This window comes from Condylura cristata, unplaced genomic scaffold (genome assembly GCF_000260355.1).
Source record: "Condylura cristata isolate star-nosed mole 26May11 unplaced genomic scaffold, ConCri1.0 scaffold00023, whole genome shotgun sequence".
NCBI classification, from domain to species: Eukaryota; Metazoa; Chordata; class Mammalia; order Eulipotyphla; family Talpidae; genus Condylura; species Condylura cristata.
In genome coordinates this window covers 10,499,464-10,524,532 of record NW_004567124.1, presented here as the reverse complement: position 1 = coordinate 10,524,532, position 25,069 = coordinate 10,499,464, and the positions used below count along the sequence as shown (strand labels likewise).

Genomic DNA, 25,069 nt, shown 5'->3' with positions numbered 1-25,069 from the left:
ATTGAACTTGTGCTGAAGTGGCTGCGGCTAGCTTCACAGTGCTGTGCTTAAACCCATTGGACCACCAGGGAGGGCCCAGTTAATTCCTTTTATGCTAACTCAATCTTCACCCTTCTGAATCACAAACGGGTCACTTGTAGAGTTGATTGACTGTCCCTGTGATATTAGAGCATGCCTGCCTCTGATTCTAGTAGAAGCTCGTCCTAATCATATCATCTTTTTATTTTCCAAGACAATGTGATCTCCTGACAGAAATATTGCTTTAAACAATTTCTCTCTTTCAGTTACTCCATCCAGTCCTATTAGGAAGGCATACCAACTGGTTTGCCAGAATAGTCAAATGTCTAAGAATTTCTGTTATTCTGTGAAAACACAGCAAGATCATCTCTTCTCCAAAATGAGAACTTTTGGCGATGACACATCAGAATAAGCATGGGAAGTGGTAATTAGAATGGACTTCAGGGCACAATAGCTCAAGTCTAGGAAAGGAGATGGGTTGGGGAGATTGAGGTAACAGAAGGGTTGTACTCTTTCCCAAATTACATTTCTACAGCAGATCAAAGTTGTTTTTTTCTTTTCAAACCACACCAAAGCACACATTTGGAGACCAAACTCTTCAAGGGTACTTAAGAAGTATTTGGTAACTTTGTTGTTAAATTTGGAGTTCAGCTTACAAGCCCAAGGTGTACTGCATAATGACCTTTGTTGCACTACTGCCTAGGAAACAAAGGCCTGCCTGTGGGACTAGACGACTGCATCTACATGAGGTTTGAAGTGTTTTACAAGAGCTATTTATTTCCAAAGGTAATGGCCAGCCAGACTATCCACAATGCCACTCCTCAAATAAATATCATCCAGTCAGATTTTTACTCATCCAATTCTTTTCTACCTTATTAAAAACACTGCCTAGGAAAGTTGATGAGGGGAATGCTGCACCTATATCCCAAAGGTCGGCTGATTATCCACTTAAAAAGAAAAAAAAAAACTTTCTCTTTCATAGAAATATCTCTTCCCTTTCCAGGCTCCCCAGGTTCAAAGTCTTTTATGCAGCATAGTCTGTTTTCCTATAGGACAATCATGTATAATTAAAAACTTTAAGGATGCAATGCAATGAATAAATATGTGCATGCAATGTGGTACCCTGGACTGGATCCTGGAACAGAAAAAGGCATTAATGTTAAAACTTGTGAAATCCAAATCAAGTCTGGACTTTACTTAATAGTAATGTGTCAATGTCAAGTTCTGAATTTTGACACATGAATCATAGTTATGTAAGACATTAATATTAGGGAAACTGGGTGAATTATGGGAGCTCATTCAACTCTTTGTCATCTAAAGCATTGACTTCATGCAACTCGTTTGAGATCTAAAATTATTTCAAAATAAACAGTTTATTTTAAAACTTTATTGATGAATTTATGCTCTGGAGAGTAGTTCGTGGCATACTTGGGGGAAATCTCTATACGAGAAGGAAATCTCTATACGAGATTAGCAAAGTGAACATTGGTCTAGAAGTAGAAGTTCTAGGTTTCCCACATCAGTGTGTAATCAAAAATATGACTTTGAAAAAGTCATCTAACCTCCTATGGAATGGACATTTGGTTCTGCAAGAAGTTGTCTCGGGGGTCATTATGAGGACCACATTGAAAGTGGATTCATTTACAGCACAACACACTAGAAAGGAAGTCTAAATAAGCCACTAATTATTTTGATAAACTTACAGTGACAAGATTGATGGGAAAATGTACAGGCAGATATAGTTTGGGCTCAACTCTGGAAAATGGCAGCCAGGGAAACCAAATGCACAAAAGAAGGGAAAACCATACCAAGAAAACTTCAAGACACACAGAAACATTCAGCCCCTAAGAACATAACAGGGTAGCAAAGTTTTTCTTAGCGTTTTCTGGGAAACTTGGAACTCCAAGTTGGAGTCACCTCAATATCTAGTGTTTGAAGAGGTGGCACATGCATAGGCAGAGAGACTCACACTGCCTCACATGCTACCACCACTGCTTGTTGGTTGCAATTCCATCTGGCTAGTTCCCTTCCTATTCCAGAATAGTTGGTCATTCAGCCATGCCTCCCAACACTTACACTGTAGATTAAACTCTGTAGGATGACACACAGGTCCTTCACATCCCAACCACCTTTGCTCACTCCTTTATTACATGCTTACATCCAGCCTTCTTATGTATCTCCTGGTTTTCAAGTACATATATATATATATATATATCAGTTTTATCTCTATAAGCTTTAACCTGTGTCCTCCAGCTTGGAATCTTCTTGTATAGCTTTCTCATCAGCTACTCATCTTTTCTTTCTTTTCCTATTTTCCTAATTCTTTATGTATAGACTTCCACCTTCCCCTATTTATCCTTGAGGTATTCAGGTTTCACACAAGTGTCAAGTCCTTCAAAATTCTTCCTTGATCTTTTCCTTTCCGCAGTATTGGCTGGTGCCTGCCCCTAGTCAAATTGCTCATCCCTTACTCTGTCTCCCCATTTTCCACCCCAGACTGTAGTCTTTGATGGGGAAGAACTATATGTGTGTGTGGAGGGCTTAAGTTTTGCAGTCTCCTCTTCGTTTTGCTTCAATCAGCACACAGTTGATTATAGGAATCAATGAATCAATGAATAAAAGGGTCAAGCCACTCAAAACTTTTCCAGAAATATGTATGTATTTCTAAGGCCAGGAGAACCTGGTATTAAACAGTAAACATTATTTCTACCAGAATAGTTTCCAAATATAATCATACAACTAGCAATAAGCTCACCTGGTTTGGTAGCACTAACAATATGTACAAAGCATTTTATAGAATAACATAATAAGAATGACAACATTTTTATGACTAAGTACCAGATAAAGAAAGAAAATTAATTAATTCATTGCTATGATAAATGACTGTAAGAACTTGGGGGAAAAAAATCACCATAGCTATTATGTTTCAAAGTTTGTTCTGGAATATAAAGTACCTTCCATTGAACAACTCCCACCTCCAATTAGCTGTATTAGTTCTATTAAATTGGGATACAACTAGAGATACCCAGCTGCTGTTTTAAACATCCCTAAATAATACATTCTTGATCAAAAAGCAAATCTTGTAATTAACTGACAGGTGTAAAATACAGGGGAATTTATCTTTCGCACAGTAATTCACAAAAGAAGGGCTGAATACAGAAGGCAGTGTAGTCTGTCTACTGTAGGCATATTTGCTGATTAGCTTTACAAGAACTCAACCTAAAACAAATAAACTAGTTTTCAATGTCAATATTAATTTCACCAAACCAAGGCATCAGATCTTGTAAGGGGGGTAGGATGGAATAAACCAACTGTTTACTTTACATCTAGTATTCTCATTGGCTTTGGTAAATATTTCCCAACCTTATGAATAAAAATCTCATTCTTTGAGTTCACTGCTCATAACATCTATATATGTGAACATTAAATTGTATAGGGTTTGAGTTTGGGGAACAGCATATGCTAAAATTCTGCTTATTTGGAAACTAAGCCATATTTAAGGGAACAAATTATTGAGAAATTTACAAACCAAAGAGTTGATCTCATTTCTTTTTAAATTATGTGTCAAATGCTAACTAAGTACAAAGCATTGCTCTAGAAAGTGACAATAGAACAATAAACAGAATGAAGTCCCCGGCACTACAGTCTGACATTCTAGCCTGCGGGTCAGCAAATAACTTCTCATAAACAGTCACAAGAGTAAATATTTTTGGCTTTGCACTGTTCTCTATAATCCTTACCCTGGCCATTACAGTATAAAAGCAGCCATAGAAAATATGTAAAGGAACCAGTGTGGCTCTATGCCAATAAAACTTTATTAATGTAACAGGTAAGGGACCTGATTTAGCCTGAGGGCTATAGTTTGCCAACTTATGTTTTAGTTCATGAAATTTATTATAAGTCAATGAAACTTAATGGTGCTGCTATAAATTAATGGAATGACTATATTCTATAGAAATTCAGACTTGAGTTAACCATACTTTTCCCTCTTGTAGAGGCTTGGTTAAAAATGTGAACTTTGTAATGAGATACCAGCTCATATCTGTGAGAATGGCCCATGTCAAAAAGACAAGAAACAACAAAATTGGTGAGGATGAGGAGACAAAGGAAAGTACACCATCGGTGGGATGTGGACTGGCTCCATGGCACCAGCTCCTATGGGAGACAGTCTGCATAGGTTCTTGAAAATAGACATCTCATATGATCTAGCAATTCTACTCCTTGGTATTCATTCAAATAATAGAAAGGAAATGAAAGAAAACTTGCACTCTGTTCATTATAGCACTATTTACAATAGCCAAGTTATGGAAACAGCTTAAGTGCCCAACTACAGAGGCACAGATAAAGAAGATGTTGTATAATAACACAAGGAAATATTACTTAGCTACAAAAAGAGATGAAATCTTGTCATTTGGGACAACATGTATGGAAATGGAAGGGATTATATTCACTGAATAAACCAGAAGGAGAAAGACAAATACCAGATGATTTCACTTAAATTTGGACTATAAAGAAACAAAGCACAGGAACAGAAAACTAAATTCAAATAAACCCTAGAAATCTCACTGCACAGTTGAGGCTACTAGAGTGGCTTCAGGTGAAGAACAAGGAGAAGAAGCCCTATAGACTATAAAACAAGATTTTTTTGGCATATTGGTGATGGGTGTGGTGTAGTAACACACATCCAAAGAGGTGTAACACTACTCCCTTATATTATAGACAGTGCTGTAAACTAATGTTATCTTGATTAAAAAAAAAAAAAGTGTGGCCTTCGGAAGTCAGGCTATCAGGATTCAAATCCTGCCTTTCCACTTAACGTAGGTGATTTGAGGAAAATTATTTTATCTCCCAGGGTACCTTTTTTCTCATTGACCAGAGGATATGAATAATAATGCCTATACTCAGGAGGCCCTGGAGATAATCCAAGAAAACATTTATTGGGTACACATGGCTCACAGGAAAACTCACAAAACTTCTAGTTATTTATCACAGCAATAACAACAATAACAACAATAAGAAAAAGAAGAGCAGATTCAGAGAGGTAACAGTACTTGCAAGGGGTGCCAAAGTCAGCAAATAAAAGGGTCACAAAGGGGAATCCAGACACTGTGTCTCCAAAGGCAGGATTCTGTCTAAGTCACATGACCCATGAGTGATAAAAACAGGACATGTCTACAAGTGGTAGCAGGACTCACTAGGCTCATTGTTCTTTGATATGTGGAGAAGGACTTTGGGGCAACAGTCTCACCTCAAAACTGTTTGTTAGAATTGCATATGCTATTGACCCACAAATATATCCCAATAGTGAGGCTACCAATAAAATTGTTCTTGAGGAGAAGACGTTCACTCAAAGCTTAATTTTGTAGGAGAGGCCTATGGGTGGCTGGGAGATCCCATCTCCTCCATGCATGTATGAAGGCAGGTCTTCAGGATATTCCCTGTGAACCAGAATGCCTGGTTTAGGCTTAACATTTGCCTTCTTCTACCTGATGGTGTGCTCCAGGATACCACCTAAAGAGCCCTTTAAAATATTATTTTTTCATGATAATTATTTTCAAGCCTTTGCATGTTTCACTTAAGGACCAGATTCTCTAAAAGTTCCTTTGAAGACCACAACTGTTCAGTATTTGCTGTAAGTTATCATCCAGGAATGAGAAATGCCAAAGTCCTGAGAATCAGGGTTTTTATACTACCACACCCTTTGAAAGCCCACATACTTTTGCTATTTCAAGCAAATCAAGCCACAACAGCAGAAATGTTCTCTCAAGGAACTTAAGGCTAATTAATTGTGAATGAAACAGCTACAGTGCAGAGAATTAATTTCCTGAGGTTGGTCAAAAAGCAATTTTTTTTTCTTTCTGAAAATGGTAACTTCTGGGATCTAACATCTGTGGGTTCTGAGAAGCAGCAGGAGGGGTATAGACCAACACACTGTATAAAGGAGTAGAATGACCTTTTGACATATGCTTTTGCTGACTTAAGACATCTGGGTCACACTGGGCTTGATTTCAACTTTAAGTTCTTCCCAGCCAGAGACAATGTTGTCTTTCAAAGTGCTGGACATTGCTCTATTGGTCCTATATACACTATCTCCTTACCATTTTAAGAGCTTTCTTACCAGATCAAGGTAATGTGTTAGAGACACATGTCTTTAGTCCATCTGTAACACACTGTATTGACTTGAGATCTTCTTTTCAGAATAATTTCAAAGATTTGCAAATTACACTTTTAGGAAGTTTTCAGAGCAAGTTCCTCTAACATTATAACTCAAATATTAATTGGCTTAATATACTTGTATGGAGTATCCACTAGTCTGAGAACTATCAGGTCTACCATGCCATGAAAATACAGTTCTTTCCTCCAAGATTAGTGGGACTGACAGAGGTCTACTTTCAATTTGACATGCTGAGTGCTATTACAGAAGAATTTACCAAGCGGGGGATGTTGGTTAAAAGCCCTTACTAAAATAAAATTTATTTAAATGACCTTGGCTTATAACATTGTAGATGGTCTCAGGTATACATCATTATAATTCAATATTTATTTATACTATATTATGTTTTCCATCAAGTCTATTTTCATCATACAATTATCGTTTAATTCAGTTTACCCAGCCGCTGTATCCCTTCCCATCTGATAATCACTAATTTCTTCTTATATAAATGTTTATTTTAATCTGTTTTGTTTTACTTTGATTTCTTCATTTACTTTCTCATTTTAACATATCTTTCAAAAGTCGTTTTTTGTGTAGAAGAACTGGGATGTAGGCAAGAGGTGCTGGGGATGAGCAGGATCCCCAGAGACAGAATGAGGAGCAGAACAGGTGGATTTACTGAAATACAGTGCTGAGGGGAGGAGCAGGGGAGACCAGGAGGCCTGCTGGGCCTTATGTGGGTTAACTCTCTGGCCAGAGATTGAACTCGGTCCATAGTGGTGGCGGGACTGAGACTTAACCCCTAGGCCAGCCGGGAGGGCCTTGCTTTGCTTCTTTATGTACCACATATGAGTAAAGGCATTTGATATTTGCCTTTTTCCATCTGACTTATTTCACTTGGTATAATGTCCTCAAAGTCCAACTATGTTGTCTCAAATAGTGAGATTTCAGCTTCCTTTATAGCTAAGCAGTATTACATTCTGCACATATACCAAATCTGGTAAAGATCTTTTAGAACAACATCTGAAACTGAGGGTGAGAAGCGTTCACTGCAGCAATTAAACAGGGAAGTGCATACGAAGCTGAGCAAGTAAAAAACACAAATGCAGATTCTAGAACCACTTAGGACCAAATGTTGTCTTACTAAAAGTAAAAATCCTGTTTCCTTTACCTGTTTATACTATGCAGTCATATCCTTATCCATTCTAGGCTCCCCAGTCCTAGCAAGTGCTTGGTATTTTATAGGGATGTGATAATGATGCTGAATGAATGTGTGAGTATCCCTGTGTATTTTTGCTTTTTTTCTTTGGAAACATTTTTCCCTAGGAAATAGCAAATCTTCTTAGAATAGAGAGTGAGATTGTTTTGAAGTGATCCTAAGGTGACTAGTTGACTTAGTTGGTGAATAAAAAGCAAGTAAGGTTTAGACAGGACTTCAAATTAATTCAGTGGAAAAACAATAGTCTCTTAACAAATGCTTGAGACAGTTGAGTATCTACATTCAAAAGAACTGCCTTATACCATATATAAAAATTAACTCAAAATGAATCATAAGCCGGAATGTAAGCTTTAAAACTTTAAAAGAAGATACAGGAATAATATAGAAATAAACCATCGTGAATTCATCAAAATATACACACATTTACACAATTAAAAATGTGAAAAGACAACACACACACAAAATGGGAGATTTTACTAAGTCATTTACATCAGATAAGGAATTTTATCCAGAACAGGTAAGAATTGTTTTAACTTCACAGACACATACACAAACAACACATTCTAAAATAAGCAAACTATTTAAATAAGCATTTCTATAAAGAAGATATTAAAAGGCCAAAAAGTACATGTAAAGATAAATAAACCATCAGTGATTATGCAAATCGAAACCAAACTGAGAGTTTGGTTACTACTCAAGACTGACTAAAATCAACATGACAGACAATAGCAAATGGTATTACTGTACTCTACAAGAGGATGTGGAGAAATTGGACCCATTGTACATTTTTGGCAGGACTATAAAATGGTGTAGCAACTTTGGAAAACAGTCTAGCAATTCCTCAAATGTTAAATATAGAATTACCATATGAAACACCAATTCTACAACTGGTGTAAATCCAAGGAATTCAAAACACATTTCCATGCAACAACTACATATTCATAACAACGTTATTCATAATGGTAAAAAAAAATGGAAACAACCCAAATGTGCATCATTTGATAAATAAATAAAATGTTGCATACCCTTAGAATGAAATACTACTAGGCAATATAAAGGAGTATTGCACTCACATTGGAACAGCTTAGATAAGCCTCATAAAAGGGTTCAATGCAAGAATTCAGTTACCATAGGTCACATATAGTATGATTCTATTATATGAAATATTCATTGTCACTGAGCAGTACTTTAATGCCAGCTGAAGACTCCAAAGGCACTTCTGACTGCATTTCTCTCTTGACTCTCTAGCCTACAGGCACTGTTGCAGAGTGGACCCTGTCTTCTATCATGTTAGTATGCTTCCATAGTATCTTGGCCAGGAGTTAGTCCTGAGTGGAATTCAGTAAATCCTTTTGACTATTTACCAAAAAGTTAGTCTTTTTTTCAGTTATATAAACTACCAAGTATTTTCAACAAAAAACCAAGTTCACCCTAAATGTCATGAACCTATTCTGAAGTCTAAAAATTCATAACTAGTTCTGGATCATACTCACTGTGGCTCCTGATACTTACTATTTCAGAAGCACAAATAAAATAAATAAAATCCAGCAGTCAAAGCAATAAAAGGGAGAATTCCTTTTATGCTACGGAATTACATCTGAATGTACCCATGATTTCTTCTCTTTGCAGATAATGGTAAAATTGCCTAAATCATATGCCAGCGGTGCTCTAACAAGACCTGATTTGGATTCATTTCTATTCAAGGCAAACTAAATGTGTAAAATGCCCTACTTCTAACAGCTCACCATAGTATACAAACTTAAAAAAAAAAAACCAAAAAACAAATTTCACTGAAGTAGTTTGGACTGGTGAAGAATCAAGTGTTGAAGCCTCCATTAAGTTAATAGAATTTTCCAATGTTAAGGACGACAGAATGACTTTCTCCTCACCAGCACTCACCCTCCTGGGACGCAGAGAGAGCTGTAGATTCTGCACCGCCCTGCTGCTGGTGGATGTGACTCAGAAAGTAGGAAAATCAGAGCTCAGAAACTGAAGATGTGCTGAGACTGCCTTGCTCTTTTGAGGGCCCATCTGCTGGTCCTGGGGCAGCCAAGTCCTGGCCAGCCTCCGAGGCCAGGCCTGAATCTAGGAGCTCTTGCTTGAAAGAAAGCTCTTTTCCTCTGCAGGTACTCTGTTTAGCTTTGTGGCTAAATCCTGACTTCCTATTATTGCTCAGATGACTTTCTGAAAACCTGAGCCCCACAGAAGTAGCAACTATCGGAAGCAAATTTACTATAGTGACCGTCTCTGCTTATTTTTTCAGGTGCAGTACATGTATCCAATGGCAGGATTCTTTCCTCTAATTCCACTGCAGTCGATTGGTTTAAGAGAGCTCTCATTACAAAGCCCTCCCTCTAGGTATCTAAAGCTGGTGCCTTCATTTTCTTAATTTGAGCAACTTGGGCTCTGGACCTCTAGCTCTCCATTACGTACCTGCCTGCCCCTCAAGCCTCAACTCAAGCACTCGCTGTTCAGCTTGAGCTTCTTCAGAATAGGACCTCAAAACCTCTGGTGACCCTCCTAGCTCCTGGGTGATGTCTTGGAGAGGCAGCTGAGACTTGACCCTCTTGGTGTCCTGGTACCTCTCCTGACCAAGTTCCTGTGTGAGCAAGTCAAGCTGTTTCCATGTGAGGAGTCACTTTAAGAGAACATGAAGGAGCATCAGTGCACATAGTGCACAAAAGGACATCAGTAAAACCTATCTAACAGACTGAGGGAGAAGGTTCTGGAAATTCTTTTATACTAAAAGGAAATGCTTTCAAATGTCATGTGACAGAAGGAAGTAAAATCTCTTCCACCTCTTAGAAAATAAGACACAAACATAAACTTTCTGCCTCGATGTGCCATTTTAGTACACGATTTCCTTGAAATATAAACGTATAAGTCATTGTCATGAATGTCGTATTGTCATTGTCGTTAAAAGAGGATTTATGAAACTGATTGCATTCCCTATTAGAGAGTTTTGAAGAAATGATCTACCCTGTCATTCAAGGGTCCCCTACGAGGACCTGGACACAGAATTTCTTTCAGATAAAAGTGTAAGGAGATTTGCTTCCTTCAAAGACTGAAAGACTTTCTCTGGACCAACTGCATCTCACTTGATGCCTTGGTTTGCAGGGACGCTTATGGCTCAGTTACCAGCCACAAACAGGTCGACAGGTCTGTGTATTTCTCTTCTGCCATCCATCCGTCTCCTCCCTGGCAGTGGTCTGACATCCTTCACATCACACTAACTTTTTCTGATCTCTAAACAATAATTTATACTATGCTAAAGCTACTGCCATTTCTGTAGGTCAAAGCTCATCGAAGTTCAATAACTCATCTGAGTCTACCTATGTTTATGTTATCCTTTTTAGTTTATGGCTATATTGTGACCAGCTCAAAGCCTGTGTAAAAGGAGTTAAGACCTACAACAAATCAAATATGGTGCAGTTCTTGGGCACATGAAAATTATGGTACAAAAGATTAAATTTAATATGCCTGTTTTGAGAAAGCTGGAAACATGGAAACCTGCCGGTGGGTTTAACTTTCTCTTTTTAATTAGATGATTTCTTTTTTTTTAAAGATATGAAGATTGCAGCAGGGCAAATAAAGAAGTTACAGGTTGTCATTCATGTTCTCATTCAACATTTCTGCTGATCCCCAACACACTGATCTAACGAAACAACTAGGAAAGAGTGGGGAATCACCTGCTCTCTGCTTTTCCTGTAATGACTTGCTGATTCAACTTCTTACCTTTAGGCCTTTGCTACATTTTCTTACTGTCAGCCTGGCTTCTGCTGTTTTGGGCACACTTGCCTGTCTTTCCTGAGACCCTAAACTCCCATGATCTGCACAGATGCCTTCCCGCCAGTCGCCAGGTCTGGGCACACCCACGATGCAGTCTCTCCCACAGAAAGTCACAGCCCCTGGATAGACAGACGCAGAGTTGCCCCACCAGGATCCAGCACTGCCTCATCACCACTGCAAAGCGTTTTCCCAACTTTTTCCAGTCTCCTAAAGTCCCTTATCCTATCTTGTCAATGCGATGCCTTCGCCATTCAGTAAGCCTTAACACTATTACTCAGAAAACCAGGATACCACTTAACCTCACAGCTGAGGCTCAAAGCACACCTCAACACAAAATGGCCCTCCTGCCACTGTCGTCCCATTTTTTAATAAACTTGTCACATCCTTTTACCACCAAAATCAAGAGAACGAATGAAAGAGGAAGTGTTAAAAAGCAGGGTGACTCTTTTTTTTCCTGAACAATAGTGGCATTAAACAGTGTTCTCAATGCAGAGGGACCACTCAAGAAGGAAATGAGACCTCAAACCAGGGGGTTATTCAGCCAGAGGGAGGTAACATTTGCAGCTCTTTGCAAAATGTTTTCGTTTCTGCCTTCCCTTGTTCACCACAGGACGGATGAAAAATAAAGATGACAAATATATTTAGAGAGAAAGAATCCATTCAATAATTCATTACCTTGTTGGCTTACAAAATGACTACTCCAAAAGAAATTTGTTTTCCCACCCACTGACCATGAATGGGCACCTGAGACTTAAATAGGGCTCAGAGCACTGTCCTCAGGGGCACATGTTCCAGAGCAGTCTCCCAGCATGCTCTGCGGGCCAGGACCCAGAGGCAACCTCTTCCTCCATCAGTCCTGCTGTTCCTGTGTCTACTATTGCCTCTATCTTCCCACACAAAGCATGGCTATCACCCAAACTCTGCTATATAGAAACCATAAACTAGAAAGTAGAATTATGGTATTTTTTCAGCCAAAAACTGTGCCTCTCAACTGTGGGTGACAGTGCCTCAGAGGGCACGTGAGCAATATCTGGAGACGTTTCTGACCATTATCACTCACTGGTAATAGCTACTGGTGGCTTAGTCAAATGTAACAACAGCCCTGAAGTTGAGAAATTCTGACTGAAAAGGAACAATAATGAAAATCTGCTAGAACAAACTCTCATTTCACAGATGAAGGTGCTAGAGCCTAGGCTAGGGGAGTGGCCCCAGGATCAACTGGGCAGTAGGTGGGCTGGTTCTGTACATCTCCCACAGCATAGCTGTCCTACCAAGAAGTGTAAAGCTGTGCTCACAGAGAAAGTCTGGAGGGCTACACAACTCAGTATGATCTGTGATCACCTCTGGGTAGGAAGAGCGTACTGATTGTCCTGCATTGTTCTATAATATCCAGCACAGGTGCATGGTTTTACTTGTTTTTGTTTGTTTGTTTATTCAAAGGTTTATTTATTTATGCGTACAGAAATGGGGTACAGGCCAGAAGTGCAGGGGTGGTGAGAGGATTCACCAGAGACAGAGTGGGGAGCAGAACAGGCAGATCGACAAAGTACACTGCGAGTGGAACAGCTGTAGAGACAGGAGAGGTCTGCTGCGCCATGAGGGTCACCTCCGGGGCAGGGATGGAACTTGCACTGAAGCCGCCACTGCTGGGTTTAGCTCCGCAGCGCAGTGCTCCAACCTGCTTCGCCACCAGGGAGGGCCCTTTACTTGGTTTTTAATGTTTGTTTTGCTTGTACAGTAAGCATTGACGCTTTTATTAGTAGACAAATAAGAAACTTTTCATGTGAAAATCTAAAGCATAGTAAAATTTTGTTGATAAATTATCTGTAGTATGGTGAGAATGTGGCATACCAGCATTACAGAAAACCAGGGTGGGGTAGGCAAGTTGTACAAATGATAATATTGGTACACATTCTCCTGGAAAACATTTGATAATGTATTCAGAGTATTAAAAAAGGTTCAGTCTTTGACCTAATAATCTCTTTTAAGAAATGTATCCTAAGGAAAAATAAGGTTTATGTTCTAGAGTCTGAAGCAAAACTTAATTTATAATAACATAATATTAGAAGTAATCTAAGAAGTAATCTAAATATCTAATAACATGATTAGCTTAATAAATTCTAGTTTGGCTTAATAAAACCTAAAAAATATACAAAAAGTGTTACTCTAGCCTCTAATATATGCAAATAGCAGAGTGTTATTCAACTGTTAAAAGCCATTTTAAAAAATTATTTCAGTGTTGGTCTCCCCATTAAACTAGGGATCCTACTTTTTAAATCTCTTCCATATTTAAATCTCAAAGGTGTTCCCAGAGTAGTTGTGCAATACTTACTATTGATGTAATGAAGTGAATGAATTCATATGGTTAACAATGAGTGACAGAATTGCAGATTATTAGTATTTTTTATTCTTCTATATTTTACAAGATTCTCCAATGAGCATCTATTACTTTCATGTACTAAAATAAAACATTCCTTAAAAAATATTTTGTTGTTGCAAACAGCCAAAGAACATCATAGAATTTAAATAATGAAGAAGAAAAGTATGTAGCTGGGAAGACTCATAGCTGGGATTCTGGAGATTGGGAAGCCCACCCATAAAGCAATGGAGGGGCACAGACACAGAGGTACAACTACTGTGGATTCAAAATGTGGGGATTATATATAATCCACTGGCCAAGCAGCAGTTCTTTGTCATATCTGGTTTACTCTTTCAGCATTTTCCCCTCATTTGAGCTCTTCACCACTGGTAACACCAATTGCTAAAACAACAGAGAAGCTACGTATCAACAGACTAGTGTGGTCAGAGGCTCCAGTGGCCACAAGATCACAGGCACTGTGGCAGTGGAGGCTGCGGGTGCTGTTCAACTGGATGTGTGTCTGCAGCTGACAAATGGAATAAAAGAGCTATGCTCTGGTGCTCAAAATAGAACAGAAAAAAAAATCCCAAAGAGAGAGAGAGAAGAAGAAAATGACACAGACATGAGAGGCTGGCTTCTGGAACAACCTAAAAAGACCACTGTTAACCCAGACCCATGAATATAATTCTCACATCCTTTGTAAAACTTTTTTTTTTCCCCTTTCATAAATGCCTCATTGGGACTGCAACCCTGAAATATGCCACCTGCCCTTTTCCTGGAATGGATAGATCCTTATGTCATCTAGGTAGAAAAAGCCCAGGTGAATTTGTATATTTGACTTTTTTTGGTCATCCTGGTAGAGTGATTGAAGAAAATAAACAAAATCTAAAAATACAAATCTACATGGAGAGAGTAAGAGTCAGTGGAGAAGAGGAGAGAGGAATTCAGAGAGACCAGTAAGCTTATACAATGAACTTATTGTGGGCAGAATTAGCAGCTACTGGAGTATCATTTGTTGACTCTTACAAGGGCCTCCTGCCCAAACCCATTCTATTTTATCTTCTTTATGTCCCCCAAATTTGAGAAACAACACATTACTTTAATAAAAGCAAAATCCTTTCACTTTCCAAGTAGAGATAGAGTTTAGGAGGAAAAAGGCCCCCAAAGGACACATGAGTCACAGATGTTTCAGCTTTCTCAAATGCAGGTTTTAGGGACATAGGAGAAGGGTGAACGAAAGGTAGGAGAAAGTCAGTGAAAGGAGATTAGGTGACAGAAATGTGTTCTGTTCTTGATAGTGTGGCTTATGACAAGCTTCATTTTTAAAAGTAGGCTTATTACTTGATTCCATGGAAAAAGCATATGTGACTGTGGTAAATTAAAGATGGTCATGAATTCTTTGGCATTCCAGTCAATGAAAATCAGGGTTAATTTCTTCTCCCCTTGAATCTGGACTGGTCTGTGATTCTGTGACCCAGAGAGTACAGCAGAAGAGATGGTAAACCTGTTTGGGGGTCAGCCTTTAAAAGAAGTGGAGGCTGCTACAATGCTCTCCTGAGCCTTGAGCTGCACCTTAAAAAATTCAAGCACTTTGTTGTTGAACCATGTGAAAATGGCCAAAATCACAGAAAGAGGGTAGGATACCCAACTGAGTATCAGAATTTTAGTTATTCCTGCCAATTTATCAGGCATAACAAGTAAAGTCAAACTAACCAACAAAGTTTGTACCCTTCAAACTAACTTGGCTATAGTTGAATACGAACAAGTGACTCCAATCGCTGTTATACGGATTGAAAGCACTACATGATTTCCTAAACCACAAAAAATAGTGGGATAGAATAAGATGATTACATTTTTATGTTCCAAAGTTTTGGAGTAAAATGTTATATCATAGTAAATAGTCTGGTCCAGGCAAGAGGGTGATAATATCTATCCATTTACAATACATAGAAAACATTTGTATTAAAAAAGGTTCAGTCTTTGACCTAATAATCTCTTTCAAGAAATGTATCCTAAGAAAAATAAGGTTTATGTTCTAGAGTCTGAAGCAAAATTTAATTTATAATAACATAATATTGTTATATTTACAATATAAGTCTTGCCATCCATCCACCCCTCATCCATCCACTCATCCACCCATCCATCCATCCATCCATCCATCCATCCATCCATCCATCCATCCATCCATCCATCCATCCATCCATTCATCCATCCGAAATAAGAAATAAAACACAGTCTGTGCTCTCTATGGAAAGCAATACAATGCCAATAATATTTGTGTTGACTCAAACTCTCAGTGTTGCCACTTGGGTGGTAGTATGACTTAGGTAAATTATTAAATTCTTTGAGCCTCAACTTCCTCATCTGTAAAACAGAGATAAAAGGTCTACTTGACAGGGTTGCTATGACTTATATGAGAGAGCAAGTCTAAACCATGGAGCACAACACCTGGCTCACAGGCAGAGACTACCACCTCCTTCCTCCCTCACTATCTTGCCCACCCTGGTCTTCTAATTGTCAAATCTTGCTCAGTTTCTCTGCTCCTTCATTTCCTGGGTACTCTGAGTTTTGATAAGTGATTGCCTCACTGACTTGTCTATATCTCAGACTTACTGTTAGAATTCAGGAAGTAGAAAGCATATTTCTGATATGCAGAAGACACTTAAAGTAAAAGAGGGACAAGATCTTGTTATACTTAGGAACTTATTTCCCTAGCAGAGTCAGAGAACATGATCTGATAGAAGGCAGATCACCTAAACATCCATAATACAGGCATCAGAAACAAACAAACAAAAAAAAGAGCAAAAGGGAGAGAGTATCTGAGAGTGTAGATTAAAAAAAAGAAATAGAAGGTTCTAATTTGGAATAGATAAAGGTGTGGACCCCTCTTTATCTGTGACTCATCTTTCTCCACAGCTTACAAGGGTTGAGGCAATAACTGAGTCTGGAAAGGCTTTACACTGCACATCTTTCACCTACAACCAAGTGCAGGTATATTTCACATGAAAGGCCCATTTCCACACCTGGGGTTGGGGTGGAGGGTTCCTATGGAATAGTTCCTTAACATTTGCTCATGTTAAACTCCTCATAGAGAGTAGACATGCCAAAGGCCACCCAGTTACAACCATGGATTTCAATTCTTCTTGCAAAATGTTTCAACTCATTTGCTTAGTCAATATAAACAGCTTTGATCTCTAGCTGAGGTGCATCTAGAGTCATAAAGAAAGCAACTTTTCTTGTATAAACAATTGTAAGGATGATGAAAGGATTAAAAATCTTCCAGGATAACTTAAGGCATTACAACAGTTACTAAATCCTCTTCCAGGTTTTACAAGTATTTACAGTTATAACTTCTTCCTAGACAACCAGGTCTTTTCTGAAGTAGTTTGGCACTTCTGCTAAGTTTTGTAGCACAGACTTGCAACACAACCACAAATGTTAAAAGCCCTTCCATCTGCAAAGATCAGATGATAATCCCACTATATTTATATATAACAACCTAGGAGAATATCATGATGTTCTTTTGCTCCTGGACTGCAAGAATGCCTTTTTGATAGATTTGATTGCTACGTAAGTGATTAGTTCTTCACTAGGTTATCACAAATGAAAACCAAGACAGGTCAGAAGGAAGCTGGCTTCTTTATCAGCAAGACACTTTCCTTTTCCAGAACTGATACAAAGGAGTGCAAGCGAGCTGGTCTTAGAAAAATGGTTTCATGTGCTTTTGTGACATCTATGATCTTTTAACAAAGATGTAAAGCATCTCATATCTGCAATCCTTCGTGGCCTGGAGGCATTTAGCTCTCTGGTCAGCTGTGCAAATGTCCCCTTTTTCTGACTCTGTCACGCTGTCATTAGGGTGCATGTGCCTGCTTCCTGATAAAAGGGAGCCAAACTGAGTTTCTAGGGGAATTTCACGAGTCCCAGCATTATTGAACACCCTTACTCAAATTAAACCCAAGTTTGGGAAACCAAACTGTCCTGCATATTATCCTCTAGAGCAAAGGAGCAGAAAGAAAGTGTAGGAAAAGGAAAAGTAGCAGAAGTACAGAATAGAGTAGAAAAAAGTATCTTTTCATGTTCATTTGATCTAACTCCAGGACATCTATTTCTTTCTTTGTGGTTCATGGCTACTTGGCATTTGGAGAGGGAGAGGATAGGGAAAGATTATTAAAAATATCCTACTCTCTCTGGCACAAGGCAACACTAGCATGAAAGATTGGTTGTTCTGAACCACTGGTGGTTGTTGGCCACCATGACCTCACCTGTGCTTGGCTGCAGGAACAACAAGACACCATATCCTGGTCCCAGCAGAGGTATTTTGTTTCACCAAAGAACAACACTGCTTCACATCTTACTGCACAGAGTCTAATACTGAATGTAAGTTAGTAATGGGCGAGTGAAATGAAGTCTGGTAAGAACTCAAAGTGAAGAACTAAAAATCAGTCCTACTCAGCTACAGAAAGGCATCCCTAGATAACCTCGCCCTGCTCTGTAGAGAAAGTCCCGGAAGGTCCATTCCCATTTCTGCCTTGTTTCTAAGTCCTCACCTCATCAACCAGGTTCCTCACCTTTAGCCTCTTCTCTGTCTCCTGTCCTTATCCACACAGGTCACCTGTCTCACTGGGGCAATCCACGGAACATTACCAAGGCAAGAGCTTCTGTTGTCATTTTACTGCCCTCATGTCCCATCCATTTAAGGGAGCATTTCAGACCCCAGCTGAGCGGTGGCTGGTGTGCCTGTTGGGTATACCCTCCAGGGGTCCTGGACTAAACTGGAACAGGGAAGCAGGTCGGTGCATCTGAGCCTTGTCTTGATCTCCAACCTGTGAACCAGGCATTTCTTCCAAGTTCTTTCTGCATGGGGACCGTGTTTAAGTGTCATGGCAGAGTTATACAGGGTGGGATAAGGACAAGCAGGTGAAGAAGGTTGTGCAGATATGTCCACATATCTGTGTTTATATATGCCTGTTCTCTCTCTCTCTCTCTCTCTCTCTCTCTCTCTCTCTCTCTCTCACACACACACACACACACACACACTGACAATCTTCTCAGGATCAGCAGCTCATGGCTAATTTTCTTGAAGTGAATGAAATAAAACAAACCAGCAGGTAAAAACAGCCGTGTAGCCTTTCTTTGGAAGGTACTTCTGAACAGAGTAGCCAGTGACTTCTTTTACCTGTGGCTGCCTTTGCTCCTATTTTTTTTTTCCTGGCTTTACTCTAGAGTCTCTTTCCCTTTAAGATTTCAGGCAGGTGCCCATTAGCTTCAGAGAACAGCAGGAAGGAAAGCTGACTGTGTATTGTGTGAGTGAACCTGCATTTCACCAGTCCTGCCCAAGTCAGCTGCAGGCCTCCTGTGCTGAGGGGGCAGGCCAGACACACTAGAAGGCACCCTCACACCACTTGTCTTAAAGAGGTGGGAACAGAGAATGGTCCTTCATTGCAGAAGGACAATGTGTCTTCAGGGACAGAAAAATCACTGGGGCAGAGCACACAATGTGCTTGAGTGTGAGCAATGCCTAACTTCACAAGGGCCACTTCTGCGACACCTGATGCCTCCTTGCCACGTCCCAGCTGCCTCCTGTGGTTCCACAGGCACCTGTCATCCTAACCAGTCCCTGGCTACTACATCACAGTCCATGAACCCCTTGAGGGCAAGAATGAGCTCCTCCTATGTGTAGCAGCCAGCATGCCACAGAGTTCCCTACAGAGAGGGGTGTGCACTAGATGTTTATGAATGACTGATTATTTAGTCAACACTCCTTTTGCGAAGGAAGAAACTGGTGCATACAGAAGAAGGGAAGGAAAGTAGTGCAAAAAGAAAACAACCTCCCTGGAATATCCACAGGCCAGAGAGTATCTCAGGCATTGGACACTCCTGAATGCATTTTTCTCACAGAAACCAGAATTCGGCTGTACTGTCCCGCAGACTTCGAAGTGGCACCAGGACACACATTTATTTGGGAAAGAACAAAATGCAAGGATGTACAAATTCAAAGGCTAAACAGCTGGGGACAGAAGAATGTCAGAGGCCTCACAGTGAGCTGAAATTGGGCCAGAGCTGCATGGAGGAAGATGCTGGAGGCTTGACACCCATCCTTGCTGACCCTGACACAGAACCTCCAAAGCTGAAAGGCAACACACCCAAGCAGTTGCTACCTTACTCCCTTCACCTTTGTCCACTGGCAGTTAAGTTTACCTCAGGTGGAACTCATACATGGAAACTAATATACACCAGTGTATGAATTCTAACAACCATTTTGGGTTCAGCAGATATAAAACTATTTTTAAAAAAGATAAGGCAGTTACTGCTAAAACCCCAAGAATGACCTGCAAAACATAACAGATTATCACAACTTATCAAGTAATTTCCTATTTTTGAAAATGCAGTAAAGTATATGCCACAGATACACATATACTATGAAAGATAGAATCTCAGGCTCCATCTTTCCACAACAACTAACTCAGAGGTCACTGTTACTTTCCAATTGTCTGTGTCACACTTGCAAGCATGCCCTTATTAAATCACTACTTGTTTAAACTCATCTGATGTTAGGCCAAAGGCACTTACCTGAGCTTTTATTCAAACTCTTTTATTTTACATTTGGGAAAGTTGAGAGCTCAGTGAGTTTTCTGAAAGTAAATGATCCAGGTGAGCCTTGAATAGTGCACATTTCTCAACTGTCTTGTCCAATGCCTCTCATTAACAAAAGACCATTCCAAATCTCAGAAAAATGTCAAGTGCCAATCTTCTATAAGGAAAATATTGCACGCTTGCTATTAAGAGGTGAACTGCTTGTTCATAACAACCTCAGTGTTCTCCTTGTCCCAGAGGCACCAGCGTAGATCCTGAGCATGTGGCCATGGTGGCCAGGACTGTGGCACATGTGTTCCTGTGACCAGGACACCATCAACCCTTGTGCCGCAGGCTCCCTGGCCCTCCCCCGAGGTTGCATAGAGCAGCTGTGAGGTGTGGCTGAGGGCTGCTCTGTTTGTGCCATTTTTGTGAATCTGGGATGTTATGCAAGGAAATCTTTGGTATTGCAATAATCCTGGATTATGAATAATTTAGCATATTTCTTTGTAAACTGCAGTCCAGAATCCTTGCAAATAAGAAAAGGATTAACTTTTTTAGAAGTACTTGCTCTTGAGACGTTAAGTTCAAGGCAGAACAATGCTTGCTGTGGTAATTCCATCTATTTTAAGATCACAAAACCATACCAAGTTGAAACCAGAGAAGAAGATATTAATGCAGTGCTCTCTCTGAAGTGCCCAATAGTGGGACGAGAAAGCTTTCAAAGGGAATTAAGTAGAGAGAGAAAGCTCCCTGTTCATGTCCAAATCACAAGGAGGCAGCTGAATAGGATTCACAGTTCTCCGTGGGAAGGACCCACACCACAGCTAATGTTCAAAACAGAGGGGAGATGTCTTGGGAAGATCAAGGACCCAGAATTCTGCTGTCAGAATCAGCTGCCTGCCCATTAGAGCCTCAAAAGACCCTCTTCCATGTGTGAGCTGATATGATCCTGCAAATGAGCCCATTTTTCTTTTGCTAACCAGCCTAAACTCTATCTGAAGGAAACTGTCATTATGTAATATATCCCAAGTGCCCTTGATATAAGCCTCAGATCTGGGGTGTGTGTGTGTGTGTGTGTGCACGTGCGCGTGTGTGCCTGTGTGTCTGTGCACGTGTGTACATGCATGGCTCCTATGAGTGTAGAGGGTTAAGGGGGCAGTGAAGAAGGAGATGTACATATGAAATAGAGAAACTAGATGACCAGTTGTGCTGAGTGCGGAAGGATATACAAGTATCTATGTGAGTCTCAGGTCAAGGTGTGAGCACCTGATTAGGCCACGACAAGAGCAATGTTATAGTCCGAGAGTCAGAGACAAAAGGCAACAAGAGGGAGAAACCATGAGCCCTCAAGCAAGGACAGAGGGGCAGGCTGATCAACCCACACTTCCACAGACTGGCATTCAAGGACCTTCTTGATATGGTCCCTGCCTGTCTTTCTAGCTTCATTTCCTTCTATCCCACACCACCGTTATGCCACTAGGTTTAAATTGCAGCATGTACTGTACTGTTTTCTATTTTGCCTCTCTGCTTTCTGTCCTTGTAACATCACTCACCTTCTAAGATTTAGCTTTAGAATCACCTCTTTCTGGGGTCCTTCCCTGGTGGTTCAATGGGTTAAAGCACAGCACTATGAAACTACCAAAGCCTCTACAGCACGATTTTGATCCTGAGCTAGGCAGCTGACCCTCATAATGTGCCAGACCTCTCCTGTCCCGCCTGCTGCTCCCCTCAGCAATGTATTTCAGGCCATCTGCCTGTTCTGTTCCCCATTCTGTCTCTGGTGAATCCTCTCACACCTGCATCTCTAATCTGTACCCCAGTTCTGTATGCATAAATAGATACATCTTTAAAAAAAAAAAAGAATCACCTCCTCCTGGCAGCCTTCCTTGCTCCCCAAATCTTCAGGCTGGGTTAAGCACCACTCTAAGGTGCTCTGATGATATTGTGGCAATTTCCAAGATGCCGCCTAAAGAACACAGCAAAGAGGTTTCATGAAAAGGGCTCACTGAATTCAGAAAGGGTCATAGCTGCCTGAGGCTCTACGTCAAGGAGGATTCTGAGGTCTCATCTGGAATGAGTTGGAAAGAATGTTGCAGTCAGTTAGGGATGCCTGCCACTGAAGAGCACCAACCACAGTTTGCCTTTGCTACTCTACACCAACAGTCATATTAGCCAGATGAGGACCCTGGGGCTGAAAGATGAGAAAAGGCTCAACAGTGTTGTAAGACCAGGTAACAGCAAACTCTGGGTTGGAATTCCAGGTCTTGTGGTCCTAACCAAAGGCTCCTCTGAAATGACAAGATTCCCCAAAGATGCTAAATCTGCAATTTTGAAACTCTTAACAGAGTCTTAGCTTTTCCCAGCGGAGGAAGGTTACTGTATATTGACAAAGACAGAGAAGGAAACTCGGGGTTTTAGATATTTTGTTTGGACACTGCCAGCCTAAACCTGCATCTTATAATGACTTCTCCTGTGGAAGCCTCTGGAACTCCCTGTCTTTATGCCTTTCTTTAGCTGATGCTATTGGCACTGCCAGTGCCTACTGCCCAAGTTAAAATGAAGTCTTCTGAGCTGACTCACCTAACATCACAGATAGGTAATCATAACGATGCATGCTCTTTAGCATCAGGAAAGGAGAGGGAGCTGAAGGCACTTTTCCCAACTTCACCTTTCTGATCCTCAGCATGGAAGCTGAAACTTTCCTGAGAAAGAACTATCGTTAGAATGGTTTCACTAGATAAGCTCTTTCCCTGTCTCATCATGAAAGGAATTTTCCAGTGGGTTCTAGTTTCAAGAGTTTACAAGCTATAAAGGAAGGACAGCTGGCACGTTCCCAGCCTAACAAGGATGTCACTTCAGCAATGTCCTTAAGTTTAGCTGGAACAACACAGGATTCTACAATGTATTTTTCTGAACCATCAAACGGTGAGAAATGCAAAATAGTCTCCTGCCCATTCCCAGGCATCCCCAAGCTCCTGTAAGGGTCTGAGATAAGAGGATTTTCCCCAGCATGGCCTGAGCTGGCAAATGGTCATCTAACCTTTAAACTTTAGTCTGGAGAACTGAGCTGAAGAGAATTACCAGGATGCTACCTTGTCTTGTGCTTCACCACAACATTAAATGACCTGCTTCACCAGGTTACCCAAGGACACGGCGCTAAGCAAAGACGGGAGAATTCCCAGAACTGGAAGCAAATGCAAGGTGACGATAGGACATTCCTTAAACCCCCTATCCCAGGATGCCCAATAGCAATTAGCAGCCATGTCCTTTGTCTCACCTCCACTATGTTTTTAGCAACTCCGTTTCTTCTGAGGACAGGGCAAGAGGGAATGGGATTAGGCTGGGAGCCCTGATTTTCTGAGGGAAGAGAGTATTGTACATTTTCATTTCAAGTTGCTGTGAAGGCTTTTTGGACAATCAAGCCCCTCACCCCCTCACTCCAACTCGTTGTTTTCTGGGTGCCCACTTTCCCTCTCAACAAGAAATCAAGCAGCCAATATGCAGTTACATTTTCAAAAAGCTGAAAAGAGGGGACACCATTGTGTCTGGCTATATATTTTTAAGACCCGTTTAAAAAAAAAAAAAGGTTTCAGAAGAAGGGGCATGGAGGAAGGAGGAGTGGGTGACAGAGATGTGGAGGGATCGATAACGTGACTTCCTGTGCCCAAGGGAAGGATGGTGCAGGGAGGCAGAGGGGAAAGGAATCCCAGAATCATAAATTTTAATGCTGAAAGAGTCCGTAGCAGCTTCCTGATAGAAACTCCTCTATTTTATGTTAGGAAACTGAAATGTCAAAGTAATAATGACCCTGCCCAAGGTCACACAACTTGAGGAGACAGAAGCAGGAACCCAAGTCCAGCTCTCCTGGGGCCCCAATCCATGTTTCCACAGTCCCCAGCACTTGCAGCCACGCCGCCTGCTGCCATTTGCAGGTCCCGTGTCCAACCGCAGAAGCCTCCCCTGATGCAGCGCTCCTCAAAATCAGTGTCATGGCTGCCCTCTTTCTCTAAAAACTATCTCCCTTTGCCACATGGGCCCAGAGACAGCTTTTTCTGTGAAGAGCTCTCACAGATGACTTTTTTCTGTGAAGCTGGCAAAGCCGCTTGGGCGATCATTTCTTAACACGGCAGCTCCCTGACAAGAGGATTAAAGCCAGTGACTTTCAAAAAAGTCTCAAGAATAATTTAAAATGCAGTATGTTAATGCTTGTCTAGCATTTTGTACACTTTCATGAAAACTCGTAAATTTCTCCTGCCACACCCTCCTGGCGATCCTGTTACCGGCATGGCTTATCAAAATTAAAGTCACAAACCCAAATGGAGTATGAAGTCATAATCTGAGGATTTGTGAGGGAATGGGCAGTAGTTCTTTTGCAGGGTAGTTCCTTTACAGTCATTTTGGCAAACAAGATGGGAAGGGACTAGAAAATAGTGCTTCTCAAATGACAGCGTGCTGCAGAGTTGCCAGGAGAGGGCCATCACACAGACTGTGGGGCCCCACTCCTAACCCTCCTGATTCAGCAGGTCTGGGGCACGACCTGAGAATGTGAATTTACTTCAAGTTTCCACATGGTGCAGATGCTGCTGGTCTAGGGACCACACTTCAAGAACATCTGAGTTAAAAGAAACCTCTCAGGTCTCCGGTTGGGTGAAACTTCATTACAACGTGCAAGAAAGTTGGGGAATTTTAAAAACTTCCTTTTTGGCACAGCAGGCAGGGTGGAAAATAAAAGCACAAAGACTTGGGGGGCCTCCCCCACTGTCACAGCATCGCAGCTAGCAGCCCCTTTAAGAGGGAGATGAGCCAGGAAATCCAGCTCCTTCAGTCACCTCTAAAAATATAAGGCCTGTTTGAGCAAAAGCAAATACTGGGAGGCTTAAAAACCTGGGGTCCCCATGCTCTCGTTCCTCAAGCAGGAGAAATTGTCTTTATGTAGAGAAAGTGCAGTGTA

The 25,069-nt window shown here is 40.7% G+C and overlaps 1 protein-coding gene across 1 annotated transcript in view; it reads right to left on the bottom strand.

Moving 5' to 3' along the window:
- RORA (RAR-related orphan receptor A) overlaps nucleotides 1-25,069 on the bottom strand; it is a 682,068-nt gene that overhangs the window by 344,718 nt on the left and 312,281 nt on the right. The window lies entirely within an intron of this gene.